This window comes from Phocoena sinus, chromosome 15, assembly GCF_008692025.1.
Source record: "Phocoena sinus isolate mPhoSin1 chromosome 15, mPhoSin1.pri, whole genome shotgun sequence".
Classification (NCBI taxonomy): Eukaryota; Metazoa; Chordata; class Mammalia; order Artiodactyla; family Phocoenidae; genus Phocoena; species Phocoena sinus.
The window spans coordinates 50619537-50633006 of record NC_045777.1 but is presented as its reverse complement, the minus strand read 5'-3'; positions in this window follow the sequence as shown (position 1 = coordinate 50633006).

Sequence of the window (13470 nt, the reverse complement as noted above, 5' to 3'; positions counted from 1 at the left end):
CAGGAGGTTTGCACAGGGCTGCATGAGGAAGGCACCCAGCAAGTAGCAGTGGCCAGTGAAAGGTGGTGGCCATTGCTGGAGGAAGGAGAGGAGAACTAGGGGCCCACATGGGCTCTGCACAGCCAAGGGGGTAAAGAGAGGGTAGGGCTCACAGTGAGGTGGGGGCAGGTGGGCTGGAGGGGTAATGGTGGGTATAGTGTGAGGAGGCAGACTGGATGTGGCATGTGGTTGTGGAGGGCCTGGGCCTGATTCTGTGGGCCATGGGGAGCCATAGAAGGCTGTGGAGCAGGAGATGCAAGACAAGGTCCTGGTTCTTTGTGGTGAGGGGACACCCGGAGGTGGCGGAGGTGTGGCCCTCAGCCCAGGTGGCTGAGTTCCAACCAGCAAAGAGAACTCCTATCCCAGTGGAAGGTGGTGTGGGGTCCTCATGCTGGGGGGGAGAAAGGGTGCTGGGATCGTTGGAGAGAGGAGGGACGTTTAGCTGGAGGGTGGGTTGGAGGAGGGCAGGGAGTGGGCAGGCTCTGGAATCCTCAACCTTCAGAAGCCTTATGTGAGCAGCCTGCACCCCTGCACACAGGTTCTCCATGGTGGCCTCTCGGTGATCCCCCTCATCAGTCATTCACAAACGTGTATCCAGAACTGACAGTCCATGAAGAAGCACACTGCCATGTTGTAGGGAGGGCCACATGGCATGGAACAGGGGGTGACATCCAGGAACTGAGAATGACCCCCCACTGACAGCCAGCAAGAAAGCAGGGATCCCTGGGCTTCCCTGGTGGCGCAGTGGTTGAGAGTCCGCCTGCCGATGCAGGGGACGCGGGTTCGTGCCCCTGTCCGGGAAGATCCCACATGCCGCGGAGCTGCTGGGCCCGTGAGCCATGGCCGCTGAGCCTGTGCGTCCGGAGCCTGTGCTCCGCAACGGGAGAGGCCACAGCAGTGAGAGAGGCCCGCGTACCTCAAAAAAAAAAAAAAGAGGCCCGCGTACTGCAAAAAAAAAAAAAAAAAAAAGAAAGCATGGATCCCAAGCCTTCAATAGCAAGAAGCTGACAGCTGCCAACAATCATGGAGTCTGCGGGAGACCCTGAGCCCCAAGAGGACTGGAGAAGGTGACCCCAGTCTTCCGAGACCCTGAGCAGGGGACCCCACTAAGCCAGGGCTTCTGATGCACAGAAACCAAGATTTTAAAAAAAGAGGTGCCTTCTTTAAAGCCACTGAGTTTGTGGTGACTTGTTACACAGCAAGCACTGACTAAAGCACCTGGTTTAGACAGGGAGGTCTCCGAGGAGGTGACCTCCAAACAGGCCTATGGGGAGGGCTGGGGGAAGAGCCTTCCCGGCAGAAGGAGAGGGAGGTGGGCTGAGTAGGGAAAGGCCAGTGTATATGGGGCAGAGCAAGCAAGGGGGAGGGGAGGAGGGGAAGGGGTGGGGTGGGACAGGCAGTTGAGACCAGACCACAAGTGACATTTCCACTGTGCTGAGGAGTTTGCTGTGTCCAAAGTGCAACAGTTCTCGTGAGAGAGGGGGGATTTGATTGGGTCCAGCTCCCTGGGTACAACGGAAAAACTGAGGCTTGCAGAGGGGGAGGGCTTTGTGCAATGTCCGTCAATATAAAGCCCTGGGGAAGGATTCTGGCTGACTGAGCCAGGTCATGTGCCCACCATGTGGGGAGGGGGTAAGTGTGACTGGGAGCTGCCTAGAGTAGGGGCAGCACCCCCAGCTCCCCCGGGTGCCTGCTGAGGGTCAGGCCATGGGCATCTGGGAGGTTTGTGTGCAGGGGCTGCTGCTCCAGGGGCTGGATTAAAAAGGAAGAAAGTCCACATGCAAAAGAATGAAGTTGGATCCCTACCTCACACCACATACAAAACCAACTCAAAGACCTAAACATAAGAGCTAAAACTATAAAACTTGTAGAAGAAAACAGGGGAAAACCTTCATGACACTGAATTTGGCAATTATTTCTTGGATGTGACACCAAAAGCACAGGCAGGTAAAGGAAAAAACTAGATGAATCCAACTTCATCAAGATTTAAAACTTTCAGGACTTCCCTGGTGGCGCAGTGATTGAGAATCCTCCTGCCAATGCAGGGGACAAGGGTTCGAGCCCTGCTCCGGGAAGATCCCCCATGCCATGGAGCAACTAAGCCCATGTGCCACAGCTACTGAGCCTGCGCACCTAGAACTTGGGCTCTGCAACAAGAGAAGCCACTGCAGGGCTTCCCTGGTGGCGCAGTGGTTGAGAGTCCGCCTGCCGATGCAGGGGACACGGGTTCGTGCCCCGGTCTGGGAGGATCCCACATGCCGCGGAGCGGCTGGGCCCGTGAGCCATGGCCGCTGGGCCTGCGCGTCCGGAGCCTGTCCTCCGCAACGGGAGAGGCCACAACAGTGAGAGGCCCGCGTAACGCATAAAAAAAAAAAAAAAAAGAGAAGCCACTGCAATGAGAAGCCAACTCAATGAGAAGCCCGCGCACCACAACGAAGAGTAGCCCCCGCTTGCCACACTAGAGAAGGCCCGCACACAGCAACGAAGACCCAATGCAGCCAAAAATAAATAAATAAATGTATTAAAAAAAAAAAGATTAAAAACTTTTGTGCATCAAAGGACATTATTGACAGAGTAAAAAGGCAACCCATAGAATAGGAGAAAATATTTGCAAATTACATACCTGATAAGGGGTTAATATTTAGAATATATAAAGAACTCCTACAACTCAACATCAACAAAACAAACCCAGTTCAAAAATGGGCAAAGTGTCTGAAAAGACATTTCTCCAAAGAAGACATACAAATGGCCAATAAGCACGTGAAAAGATGCTCAACAGGTCTTCCCTGGTGGCACAGTGGTTGAGAGTCTGCCTGCCGATGCAGGGGACACGGGTTTGTGCCCCAGTCCAGGAAGATCCCTCATGCCGTGGAGTGGCTGGGCCCGTGAGCCATGGCCGCTGAGCCTGCGGGTCCGGAGCCTGTGATCCGCAAAAAAAAAAAAAAAAAAAAAAAAAAAAAGATGCTCAACACCACTAGTCACTAGAACAATGCAAATCAAACCCCTCTAAAATACTACCTCACACCCATTGGATGGTAATTTTAAAAACAAACAAACTGGACTTCCCTGGCCTCCGGTGGTTAATTAAGACTCTGCGCTTTCACTGCATGGGGCATGGGTTTGAACCCTGGTCAGGGAAGTTCTGCATGCTGCTGCGGTGTGGCAAATAAATAAATAAATACAGGAAATAATGAGCATTGGCAAGAATGTGGAGAAACGGGAAGCCTTGAGCACTGCTGGTGGTTATGTAAAATGATGCAGTTGCTGTGGAAAAATCTGGAAGGCGGAAAGGCCAGGGACTTGGGAAGGGCTGCATCTGTCTCCCTGAGCTTGGGAACAGTCCTTGGAGGATGAGGAGCCCCATCTTTCTGCTATGGGGGTACATGTGGATTGCAGGGGGTGCTGGGAGGCACTGGATGGGTGCCCACATCTGCTCCCCAAAGTCTCCCTCTCCTCAGGCCCAGCCCCAGTGCCCTCTGCTTCGTCCTCCAGGCTCTGATGGGCAGTGCTGCCCTCAGGTTCTCCAGGTCCATAGAGGACACCCCCTGAGCCTCTGACAGACTCCCCCACTGCAGTCCAGCTGAGCCAGGCTGAGCCCTTTGCAAGATGTTCCTAAGTAGCAGTGACTCAGCTGTGACGGGTTCTACTGTTCCCTTTTCAAGGGGCTCCCCTTGCAAGCTCCCCGAGGGAACCCTCTGACCTGAAAGAGCTGGGGCACCTCTCAGACCCCCGCATGGCTCCTCAGGCCCTGGCCTGGCCCCACAGGGCCAAGAGGACGCTTTCTAGAGGCCCAAGCTGGGATGCTGGGGCCGTGTGAAAGTGTCACTCCCCCCCATCTGTGCACGTGTTAACCTGGTCAGGGTCCCCGAGCTTGCTTGTCTCATCCACTGGATGGTTTTGTACATTAGAACAGGAAGGAGCAAAGTCTGGGACTGTCTCTGATTGCCTGTGCCATGAACTGTGGGTGTGATTGCTTTTCTGTGTCCCAAATGAGAAAGGAAGATGGTCGTTGGATGCCCATCACTGCCGGCTGCTAATCGCCACTGTCACCGAAGAGAGAGGGCTGGGATCAGGCTGGATGCTCAGAACTTGGCGGAGGGTGGACCCCCTGCTGTGCGTCCCTCCCAGCGCCCAGGTGGTGGGACTCAGAGAGGGCAAGTCTCTACTTCTGCTCCCCCTGGCCTGCAGAGAGCTGAGCCACCAGGATGAGAGATAGTTTTTGATTGTCAGGAGCATTTCCGTGAGTGGAGAATAAGGCTGCCTGGGGCAGCTGGACAGCCTCTTCACTGCTGTGTAGGAAGAATGTGGCACTAACAGAGCTTGGGCCCCAACCCCCATGAAACAGATGGAGGACACATGGGGTGGGGGGCCTCCTCCTCTCTCCAGGTGACTTTCCACCTGGTCATACATTCATTCACTCCCTCTCTCCCTGGTCATTGAGCGTGGGGCCAAAGAAGGGTTGGTTGGTTTTTATTTCATCTTAAGATTGGAGAATATGTTTGCTACCGCAAGATAGTGTGTGTGAGAGAGAGAGAGAGGCACGGATCGAGAGCACACGTGAGCTGGGCACACAGTGGAGGGACCTGGCTTCCACCCCGCCCCCCACAGGTGCACACGCCCCTGGAGGCATTTCCAGAGGCCCCCCCCCCGCCCAGCCTGAGCCTTGCTTCAGCATCTCCCCCTATCAGACTCAGTCCTCCACATCTAAATAGGCATTCTGGGAACCCCAGAGACGCTGCCAGCATTCTTCCTCGCCCATCTGGGCAGGTCAAATCCCCCAATCTCGCCCCTCCGCCCCCACCCCCCGCAGCAACTCTGCCTCAAAGGATGAGGCTGAGACACCAAGTCGCTCCCGCCTCCAGGCCTCAGGCCTCTGCTCGCTGTCCCCTCCGCCGGCCTCCTTTCCTCTCCCCCAACAGTGCAGCCAGGTGGCTCCCTCCACCCCTCCCCTCCTACCTGCTCTAAACCCCAGCCCCCTCCCTGCCTTCTCCCAGCGCTGGAAGGCCTTGCTCGCTGGAGCTACAACCCTCGCTTTGGGGGGCTCCCTCCCAACCTGCGCTCAGGTGGTGGGAGGAGTTTATAATGTGTCAGGCGGAAGAACCAGGAAACAGCGCTTACCTGGCTCGGCTTGTTCCGATGCGGCAGCGGCGCCTCCCTGCCCTGCGCTCGGCCGCCAGGTGGCAGCAAAGCGCCGCTTCTCCGCCCCCGCCCCAGGGCTGCAGCGGCAGGTAAGGCAGGTTCGACCCCCGCCCGCCCCATTGTGGGCCAGGTGCTGCGGCGGCAGGCTAGCCATTTGTTTGCTCACTCAGCTGGCAAGTAAGCGTGATGAAAGGAGGCTTCCCATCACAGCTGAATAGGGGCTGGGTCCCTATGCCTTGCACCCAAAGAAATACAGTGCAAACCTGACCATACTTTGAGTTTGAAGCCTGATAAGGTTACCTGACAAGATTTTGGCTGCACCTGTCCTTGTTAAAGTGGGGGTGGGGGGTGGGAGGGGTCAAGGACGCCAGGACTTGGAGATGTGTTAGAGCAACCACAGTGGCTAGGGACTTCCCTGGCTGTCCTGTGGTTAGGACTTCTCCCTTCCACCACAGGGGGTACGGGTTCAACTCCTGGTGGGGGAACCAAGATCCCACATGCTGCATGGCCAAAAAAAAAAGTAACCACAGTGGCCCAAAGGGAAACCTTTCTCTTTGTTTTAATCTGAGGGATTCTACAAGAAACTGGTATGTCTCCTTCATTCTATAATTCAATGTTTTTTTTTAAACACAGGCTCCTTGAGCCCCCAGATCCATCTGTGGACACATGTTCTCCTTGTCCCCACTCTGAATGATTTGTGTAGAGTCAAAGCCAACATGCTCCAAGGCCATTTTGATGCATCCCTTCCCAGTTTCCTGGTGCTCAGACTCCACACCCTGGACTCCAGGTCTCAGTGATGCTCAGGACCAAGCGTGTGTGTCCCTGAAGCTGACCGGGGTCTCTGTCCCTGGTAGTCTGACCTTGAGGAGGGGGACAGTCTCAGGCGGCAGATGCATGGCCCAGAGCCCTGAGCCAGGGAGGGCAGCCCAGCCTTGTCATGGGCTCCCCTGCCACCTTCCCTGTCACCAGGGCCCCTGTCCGACAGGGCCTCTCCCAGGGGCTGACAGCCACTTTTGCCACCTCCCTGGCCTTGCCCACCACTCCCCACCTGGCAGGCTGTGAGGCCACTTATAGGGCTCGGGCAGAGGAGCCTGCAGAGGAGTGGATGTGGAGCAGGATGGCGGAGGCAGCTTGTCAAGGAGCCCAGAAGAGTGGGGTGAAGGCAGCTGGGAGGTCAGGCAATATGGGGGCGGGGGGTGGCCCACCACCCACAGTTTGGGTTTAATACTGAAAGTCCCTTCCCATAGGACCCAGCAGTCCCACTCTTAGGCGTAGATGCAAAAGAATTGAAACCAGTCACTCACACTAAAACGTGTACACACGTGTTCACAGCATTGCTGTTCATGACAGGCAAAAAGCGGGAGCAACTCACAGGCTCGTCAGCGGAAGAGGGATCAGCAGACTGCTCCATCCAGACAGTGGAGCATCGTCAGGCCCCACGCCCCGCACCACGTGGACGCGCCCGGCAACGTGCTGAGCGAGGGAAGCCAGACACTAAAGACCACAGAGCGTGTGTCTCCACCCGGGCAAAGTGTCCAGAACAGGGAAATCCACAGACAGACAGGAAGCGGATCGGTGGTCACCAGGGGCTGGGGGCGAGGAGGAATGGGGAGCGATGGATCCATGGGGATGGGGTTCCTTTTGGGGCTTGGGAATGTTCTGGAACCAGAGAGAGGCGGCTGTTGCACAACATTGTGAATACACTAAACGCCACTGAGTCCTTTGCTGTAAATGGTTACAACGGCAACTTTTATGTTGTGTGTTTTATAATAATAATGGTAATCATACTGTAATAATGTCCTGAAATCTCACCTCCTGGGAGCCCCCTCAGTCTGGACAGGTCAGGATGGCAGGTCACCACCATATACAGACTGGGACAGAGAACGCGTGGAGGCTGATGTTGACCTCGGCAGAGCAGCTGCGGGGCTGCGGGGCGAGAGGCAGGAGGGGAGTGGGGAGGACAAGGAAGCAGCTTGCGTGGACCAGAGAACGCAGCAGAGAGGAAGCTGGAGGAAAGTGCCGGTCAGGGGAGAGTGTTTTTTGTTTTGTTTCTAAAGCCAAGCAATTTGAGGTGTGTTTGAATGCTGATAAGAAACTCAGTTGGTGCCATGCATTAAAAAAACTTTTTTTTTTCTAAATAGGGAAAGAGAAATATTCTCAGCAAGAATGACCCAAGAAGAGGTAAAGTAACTCCATAAACAAACAGCAAAACCTGAAAAGCTGGCTGGCTGAGGGAGACCAGAGGCCAGTGATTCACAGCAGAGGAATGAGATCGGGCTAACAGAGGGGAAACTGAGGCCCACCCACGGTGCGGCGGGGTCCCTGGGTGTGGGGTCACCGGGCAGGGCTTGCCGAGCCCTCCCTGCCGAGTTTCTGGGTCCAGATGGGCCTCACTGAGCCTCTCCGCGGGCTTGCAAGGAAGGATGTGTGAGCAGGAGAGCTTGGGGAACAACGCTGGAGAAGAAGAGTTGGGGGAACCCCACAGGACACCGCCTCCTGCCCGGGTTGAGGGGTGACGCTCAGATTCCGAGATCACTCGCGGTGCGAGGCAGGACTGGGTGCTCACACTGTCTGCTCTGGGCTGAATTGTGACCCTACCAATCTGTTACGTTAAAGCCACACTGGTCCTGCACCTCCCACTTCCAGAGCTGTGAGAAGTAAATGTCTGTGGTTTGTTATGGGGCCGAGCAGACTGAGGCACCATCCACTGCTGTGAGGCCTGGGTGACTGTCCACTGTCCTTCCATGTGTCCAGCCCTTTGGCTGCCCACCTACGGGGCCTGCTATTTAAGTGGTGCCCCCTGGTGGTCTACAGAGGGCAGAGAGCCGAGAGCTGAGCAGGGGTGCCTGCTCAGGGGGAGAAGTGGCAGGCGGGTGCAGAGGGGCCTGAGAGATCCTTGGAGCAGCTCCAGGTCAGCGGTGCAGCAGCCCTGAGGCGGGGGAGTGTCTTATTCAGGCCACTTTCATGGTGCTCAGCGCAGGCAGAGAGCCTGGGGAGAGGCGTGTTGAATCAATGAACAAATGAATGAATCGCGTGGGGCTCTCAGAAAGGAGGGCTCAGAAGTCCTAGAGGCGGGAGGGTGGGAGGACGTGTTACCAAGGCCCGGCAGGAGGGAATGGCACTCCTGCAGCCGGGGAGGAACTGGGAGCACAGGGCAGGAGTGTTCTGCCTGTTTCACACCAGCCCGATCCTGAGGCAGAGAGAGCGTGCGGGAGGGCCTCTTCACACCTGGGATGGATCTCCTGGCTGGAGTGGGGGTGTGGAGTGTGGAGGTGGTCGTTGTGAGATGGGAGAAAGCCCAGCCGTTGCCCCAGCCCCAGTCCTGTGTGCTGAATGCTCAGGGGGTCTGAATAGACCACAAGCCATGGGGCACAGAATTCCAGTGCCAGCTCTACCCGGTGAGACCCTGGGAAGATCATGCCTTCACAGCACCAAGTCGTACAGCCCAGGCAGCAGGGCCACTTGGACTAGCCTGAGTCTGCTGTGGGGCCCCTTCTTGCTGGGCTCCACTCAGAATCGGCAGTTGATGATGGGTCCTCACTTGATAGCGGGTTGGTGCAGCATCCCCAGTGTGGTCCACACACCTCCAGAACCAGAGGTGCTGCTGAGTGCTGTGCTGCTTTGTTGACAGCAGGAGGTGCAACATGGAAGTTGTCCTTTTTCTTGGAAGGGATGCCCCCAAAGCACTGTACCCTGAAAAACTCATCAATGAACCACACCCCTGGCAGGTGTGTGTCTTACCAAGTCCCATCATCATGATGTCATCAACGGGATGGCTGGATGCTCCAGGGCAAGACCACGTGCATGCACTGCTGTCCCCCCCCAGGTAAACTCTTCCATCCTCCTTGCTGATGAGGATTGGAAAGAACACACCCACCGGGTCCGTAGCCACATTCCAGGTGCCAAAGGCTTGTTGATCTGTCCTGGTGAAGATTCCAGCCCAGCATCTACAGTCAAAGTTACCAAATATCCACCAGGATCCGTGTGGTTTTTGCAGGGCTGTAGTGGTGTGTTCAGGGGATGTGATGAGGACCACCCTGCATCACTGCAGTCTTGAGTGTGGCCCGGTCTTGGCTGGTCCTGCTGGATGTCCTGTTGCATCTGACTTACAGACTTGGCTGGGAGAGGAGAAGGCCTTCCCACCATAAAGGCTCCACAGCGGATCTGAGACTTCCCTCTGGGAAAACGGGGCTCACTGTTCTCTGTCCTCCTTCCCCTGAGTCCTGGGATGCAGGAGGTGGCATCTCTTGATGGACAGCAGTACATAGTCAGAATCTGGCAACAATGCTTCATTTTCACCGTTTTCTTTCTTTCTTTTTTTTTTTTTTGGGGCCACACCACATGGCATGTGGGATCTTAGTTCCCCGACCAGGGATGGAACCCGTGCCACCTGCATTGAGAACTTGGAGTCTTAACCACTGGACCTCCAGGGAAGTCCCCATTTTCACTGTTTGTTTTTGTTTTTGAATTTTATTTAATTTATTTTTTTATACAGCAGGTTCTTATTAGTTATCCATTTTATACCTATTAGTGTATATATGTCAATCCCAATCCCCCAATTCATCACACCACCATCCCCTGCCCCCCCCCGCCACTTTCCCCCCTTGGTGTCCCTACGTTTGTTCTCTACATCTGTGTCTGTATTTCTGCCCTGCAAACTGCTTCATCTGTACCATTTTTCTAGATTCCACATATATGCGTTAATATATGATATTTGTTTTTCTCTTTCTGACTTACTTTACTCTGTATGACAGTCTCTAGATCATCCACGTCTCTACAAATGACCCAGTTTCGTTCCTTTTTATGGCTGAGTAATATTCCATTGTATATATGTACCACATCTTCTTTATCCATTCGCCTGTCGATGGGTATTTAGCTTGCTTCCGTGACCTGGCTATTGTAAATAGTGCTGCGATGAACACTGGGGTGCATGTGTCTTTTTGAATTATGGTTTTCTCAGGGTATATGCCCAGTAGTGGGATTGCTGCATCATGTGGTAGTTCTATTTTTAGTTTTTTAAGGAACCTCCATACTGTTCTCCATAGTGGCTGTACCAATTTACATTCCCACCAACAGTGCAGGAGGGTTCCCTCTTCTCCATACCCTCTCCAGCATTTGTTGTTTGTAGATTTTCTGATGATGCCCATTCTAACTGGTGTGAGGTGATACCTCATTATAGTTTTTGGTTTTTTTTTTGCTGTACGCGGACCTCTAACTGTTGTGGCCTCTCCCGTTGCGGAAAACAGGCTCCGGACGCGCAGGCTCAGCGGCCATGGCTCACGGGCCCAGCCGCTCTGCGGCATGTGGGATCTCCCCGGACTGGGGCACAAACCCGTGTCCCCTGCATCGGCAGGTGGACCCTCAATCACTGCGCCACCAGGGAAGCCCCTCATTATAGTTTTGATTTGCATTTCTCTAATAATTAGTGATGTTGAGCAGAAGTTTCACGTGCTTTTTGGCCATCTGTATGTCTTTTTTGGAGAAATATCTATTTGGGTCTTCTGCTCATTTTTTGATTGGGTTGTTTGTTTTTTTAATATTGAGCTGCATGAGCTGTTTATATATTTTGGAGATTAATCCTTTGTCCGTTGATTTGTTTGCAAATATTTTCTCCCATTCTGAGGGTTGTCTTTTCGTCTTGTTTGTAGTTTCCTTTGCTGTGCAAAAGCTTTTAAGTTTCATTAGGTCCCATTTGTTTATTTTTGTTTTTATTTCCATTACCCTAGGAGGTGGATCAAAAAAGATCTTGCTGTGATTTATGTCAAAGAGTGTTCTTCCTATGTTTTCCTCTAAGAGTTTTAAGTGTCCAGTCTTACATTTAGGTCTCTAATCCATTTTGAGTTTATTTTTCACCGTTTTAACTATTGTGTTGTAGTTCTATTTATGACAAGTGACACTGGCCTTCCGTTTCTGATTGTGCTATACAGTTTTTGTTTTTAATCCAGATCTTAGCTAAACATTTGAACACATTTAAAGACAAAACGTGGGGCAGAGATATGGGAGGGTAAGGACTCCCAGGAGCAGCTGCCTTTGCTCTTTGCCGCCCCCTGGTGGCCGCATCCTACCGGACGCCCTCCCCTGAGCAGTTTTCTGTTGGCCTCTGAGTGGTGTAAACGGAGTGTCCACTCCGTGCTCGGCACCCTCCCCCAACGCCCCCGGGGACCAGAGACAAACCAGAGACACAGGAAGGCTGGTGCTTTGGGGGAAACAGCCAGAGATGGGCCGGAGTGGACGGAAGTGCGCCCCGCCCGGCTCAGAGCTGAGCTGTGGGGGCCCCTCCCAGGGCACGGGGGCCTGAGTCCAGAGCAGCGCCTGCAAGTGGGCTGTGGTGGGTGGGACACGGGGACAAGCTTCCGCAGGACCGTGGGGCCCTGAGCGCCCGCGCACTGACTGCTCGCTGCCTGTTAAGATGCTTAAAACGGGATTTCCCTGGTGGTCCAGTGGTTGGGACTTCGCCTTCCAATGCAGGGGGTGCGGGTTCAGTCCCTCGTTGGGGGAGCCGAGATCCCACATGCCTCGCGGCCAAAAAACCGAAACATAAAACAGAAGCAATACTGTAACAAATTCAACAAAGACTTTAAAAATTGTCCACAGCAAAAAAAAAAAAAAAAAAAATTAAAAATAAAAGATGGGGCCTGCAGTTACCCCTCCAGGCCACACGGGGGCGCGCGGGCCGGGAGGAGGGGCGTGGCCAAGGTCGGGCCGCAGGTGGGACCAGTCTCTTGACACCTGGCGGCTCTGCAGGTGGGGGCGGCGCTGCTGGGACGCCCCCCACCCCGCCCCGCCGGGGGCCGGCCGGCCGGCGCTGTAAACTCCACCCACCGCCGATTTTTAAACTCTTGCTCCGGGACGGGCTTTAGGGCTGCAGAAACTGCTCACATTTGCGTGCCAAACCCTCGCTGGTCACTAACTGAAACGTCTGCACTGAGTTGGCTGACTCAAACAGACCAGGGACTTGAGAGGGGAAAAAAGATCTTGGTTATAAAGTTCCACCTTCGCGCGCATGGTTCTTGTGGACACTTGTAGTGTGAAGTGTGCTGCTGGCCCCATCTGCACCCTTGACCTCTAGCATTGCAGTTTTCTTCCTGCCCTCGGAGCCAGGTGTGGGAGTGACCCCGGGGGCTGTGGAGAGGAGGGGAGGAAGCCTGGTGGACAGACAGAAGGTCTGAGGGCAGAGAGGATGCGTCTCCTCGTATCTCAGCCCCGTCTGCCTCAGGGAAGGTCAATCAGGACCCAGAGGGAAAGACGGAGGGCCTTGCTCTTTGTGCTGGGTTTGAGCGGTTGGGATTTATACTCCTGGGGTGTGAAATCGCCCAGTCCTTCCCACCCGCCTTTGCTGCGCCCCCTGGTGGAACCCTGCTGCAACACTTGCTGGGGCAGGAGGGCCTCCCTGCCAGCCCGCCCCCAGGTGTTTGCTCTGGGCCCATCTGGGGTCAGGTTCCCTCCAAGCAGAGCTGAAGTCCGGGATTCCTCCTCTCACTCAGCGTGAAGCCTGGGGAGTCCAGCCACATCTATGAGTTAACTTCTCATGTGCTGCTTCTTCTTCCATATGCTGCTCGCATCTTGATGATTTGTGATCTCATTCTCCGTGAGGGAATCTTCTCTGGGCTCTCTGCCCGGGGTGCAAACGTCGGGCCAGGGCACAGGCACGCCTCACTTCACTAAGTACCAGGCCGATGACCGTGCTTGTCGCCACTCCACTGCAGTGGGTTGAATGTTGACCCCCAAAGATCTGTCCGTGTCGTCACCTCTGGGACCAGTGGTTGTTACATCATATGGCAAACGATGTGATGACGGCTCCTGTGAGGAGGAGCCTGTCTTGATTTCATGTGTGGGCCCTGAATGCAACCGAATGCATCTTAATAATAGACACACATAGGGGACACGGAGGCAACGTGGACATGGAGGCAGAGACAGCAGTGATGTGGCCATCACGCCAATAAAAAAAGAGAAAATTAACACATTTCCGTTGTTTTCAGCCATCAGTTTGGTGCTTGTTACAGCAGCCATGGGAAACAAGTCCACTCACCTTGGAACCGAGAGCGCCCGTTTCTCTGCCTTCCCCCCAATTTTGTTATTACCTAGGTTTAAAATTTTTCCTTTCTGACGGTTGATCTTTAGAATTCTGCACCAATGTCCTGCGTGCATTATTTGAGTACCTGTAAAGTCTCTTTTAAAAAAGGCAGCTTTAATGAGGTGTAATTTGATAACACTCATCAGCGTTAAGTATACAATGTGATGAGTTTTTGACAGAAGTACACAATCACATAGGACTTCACGTTCGGCCTGGTT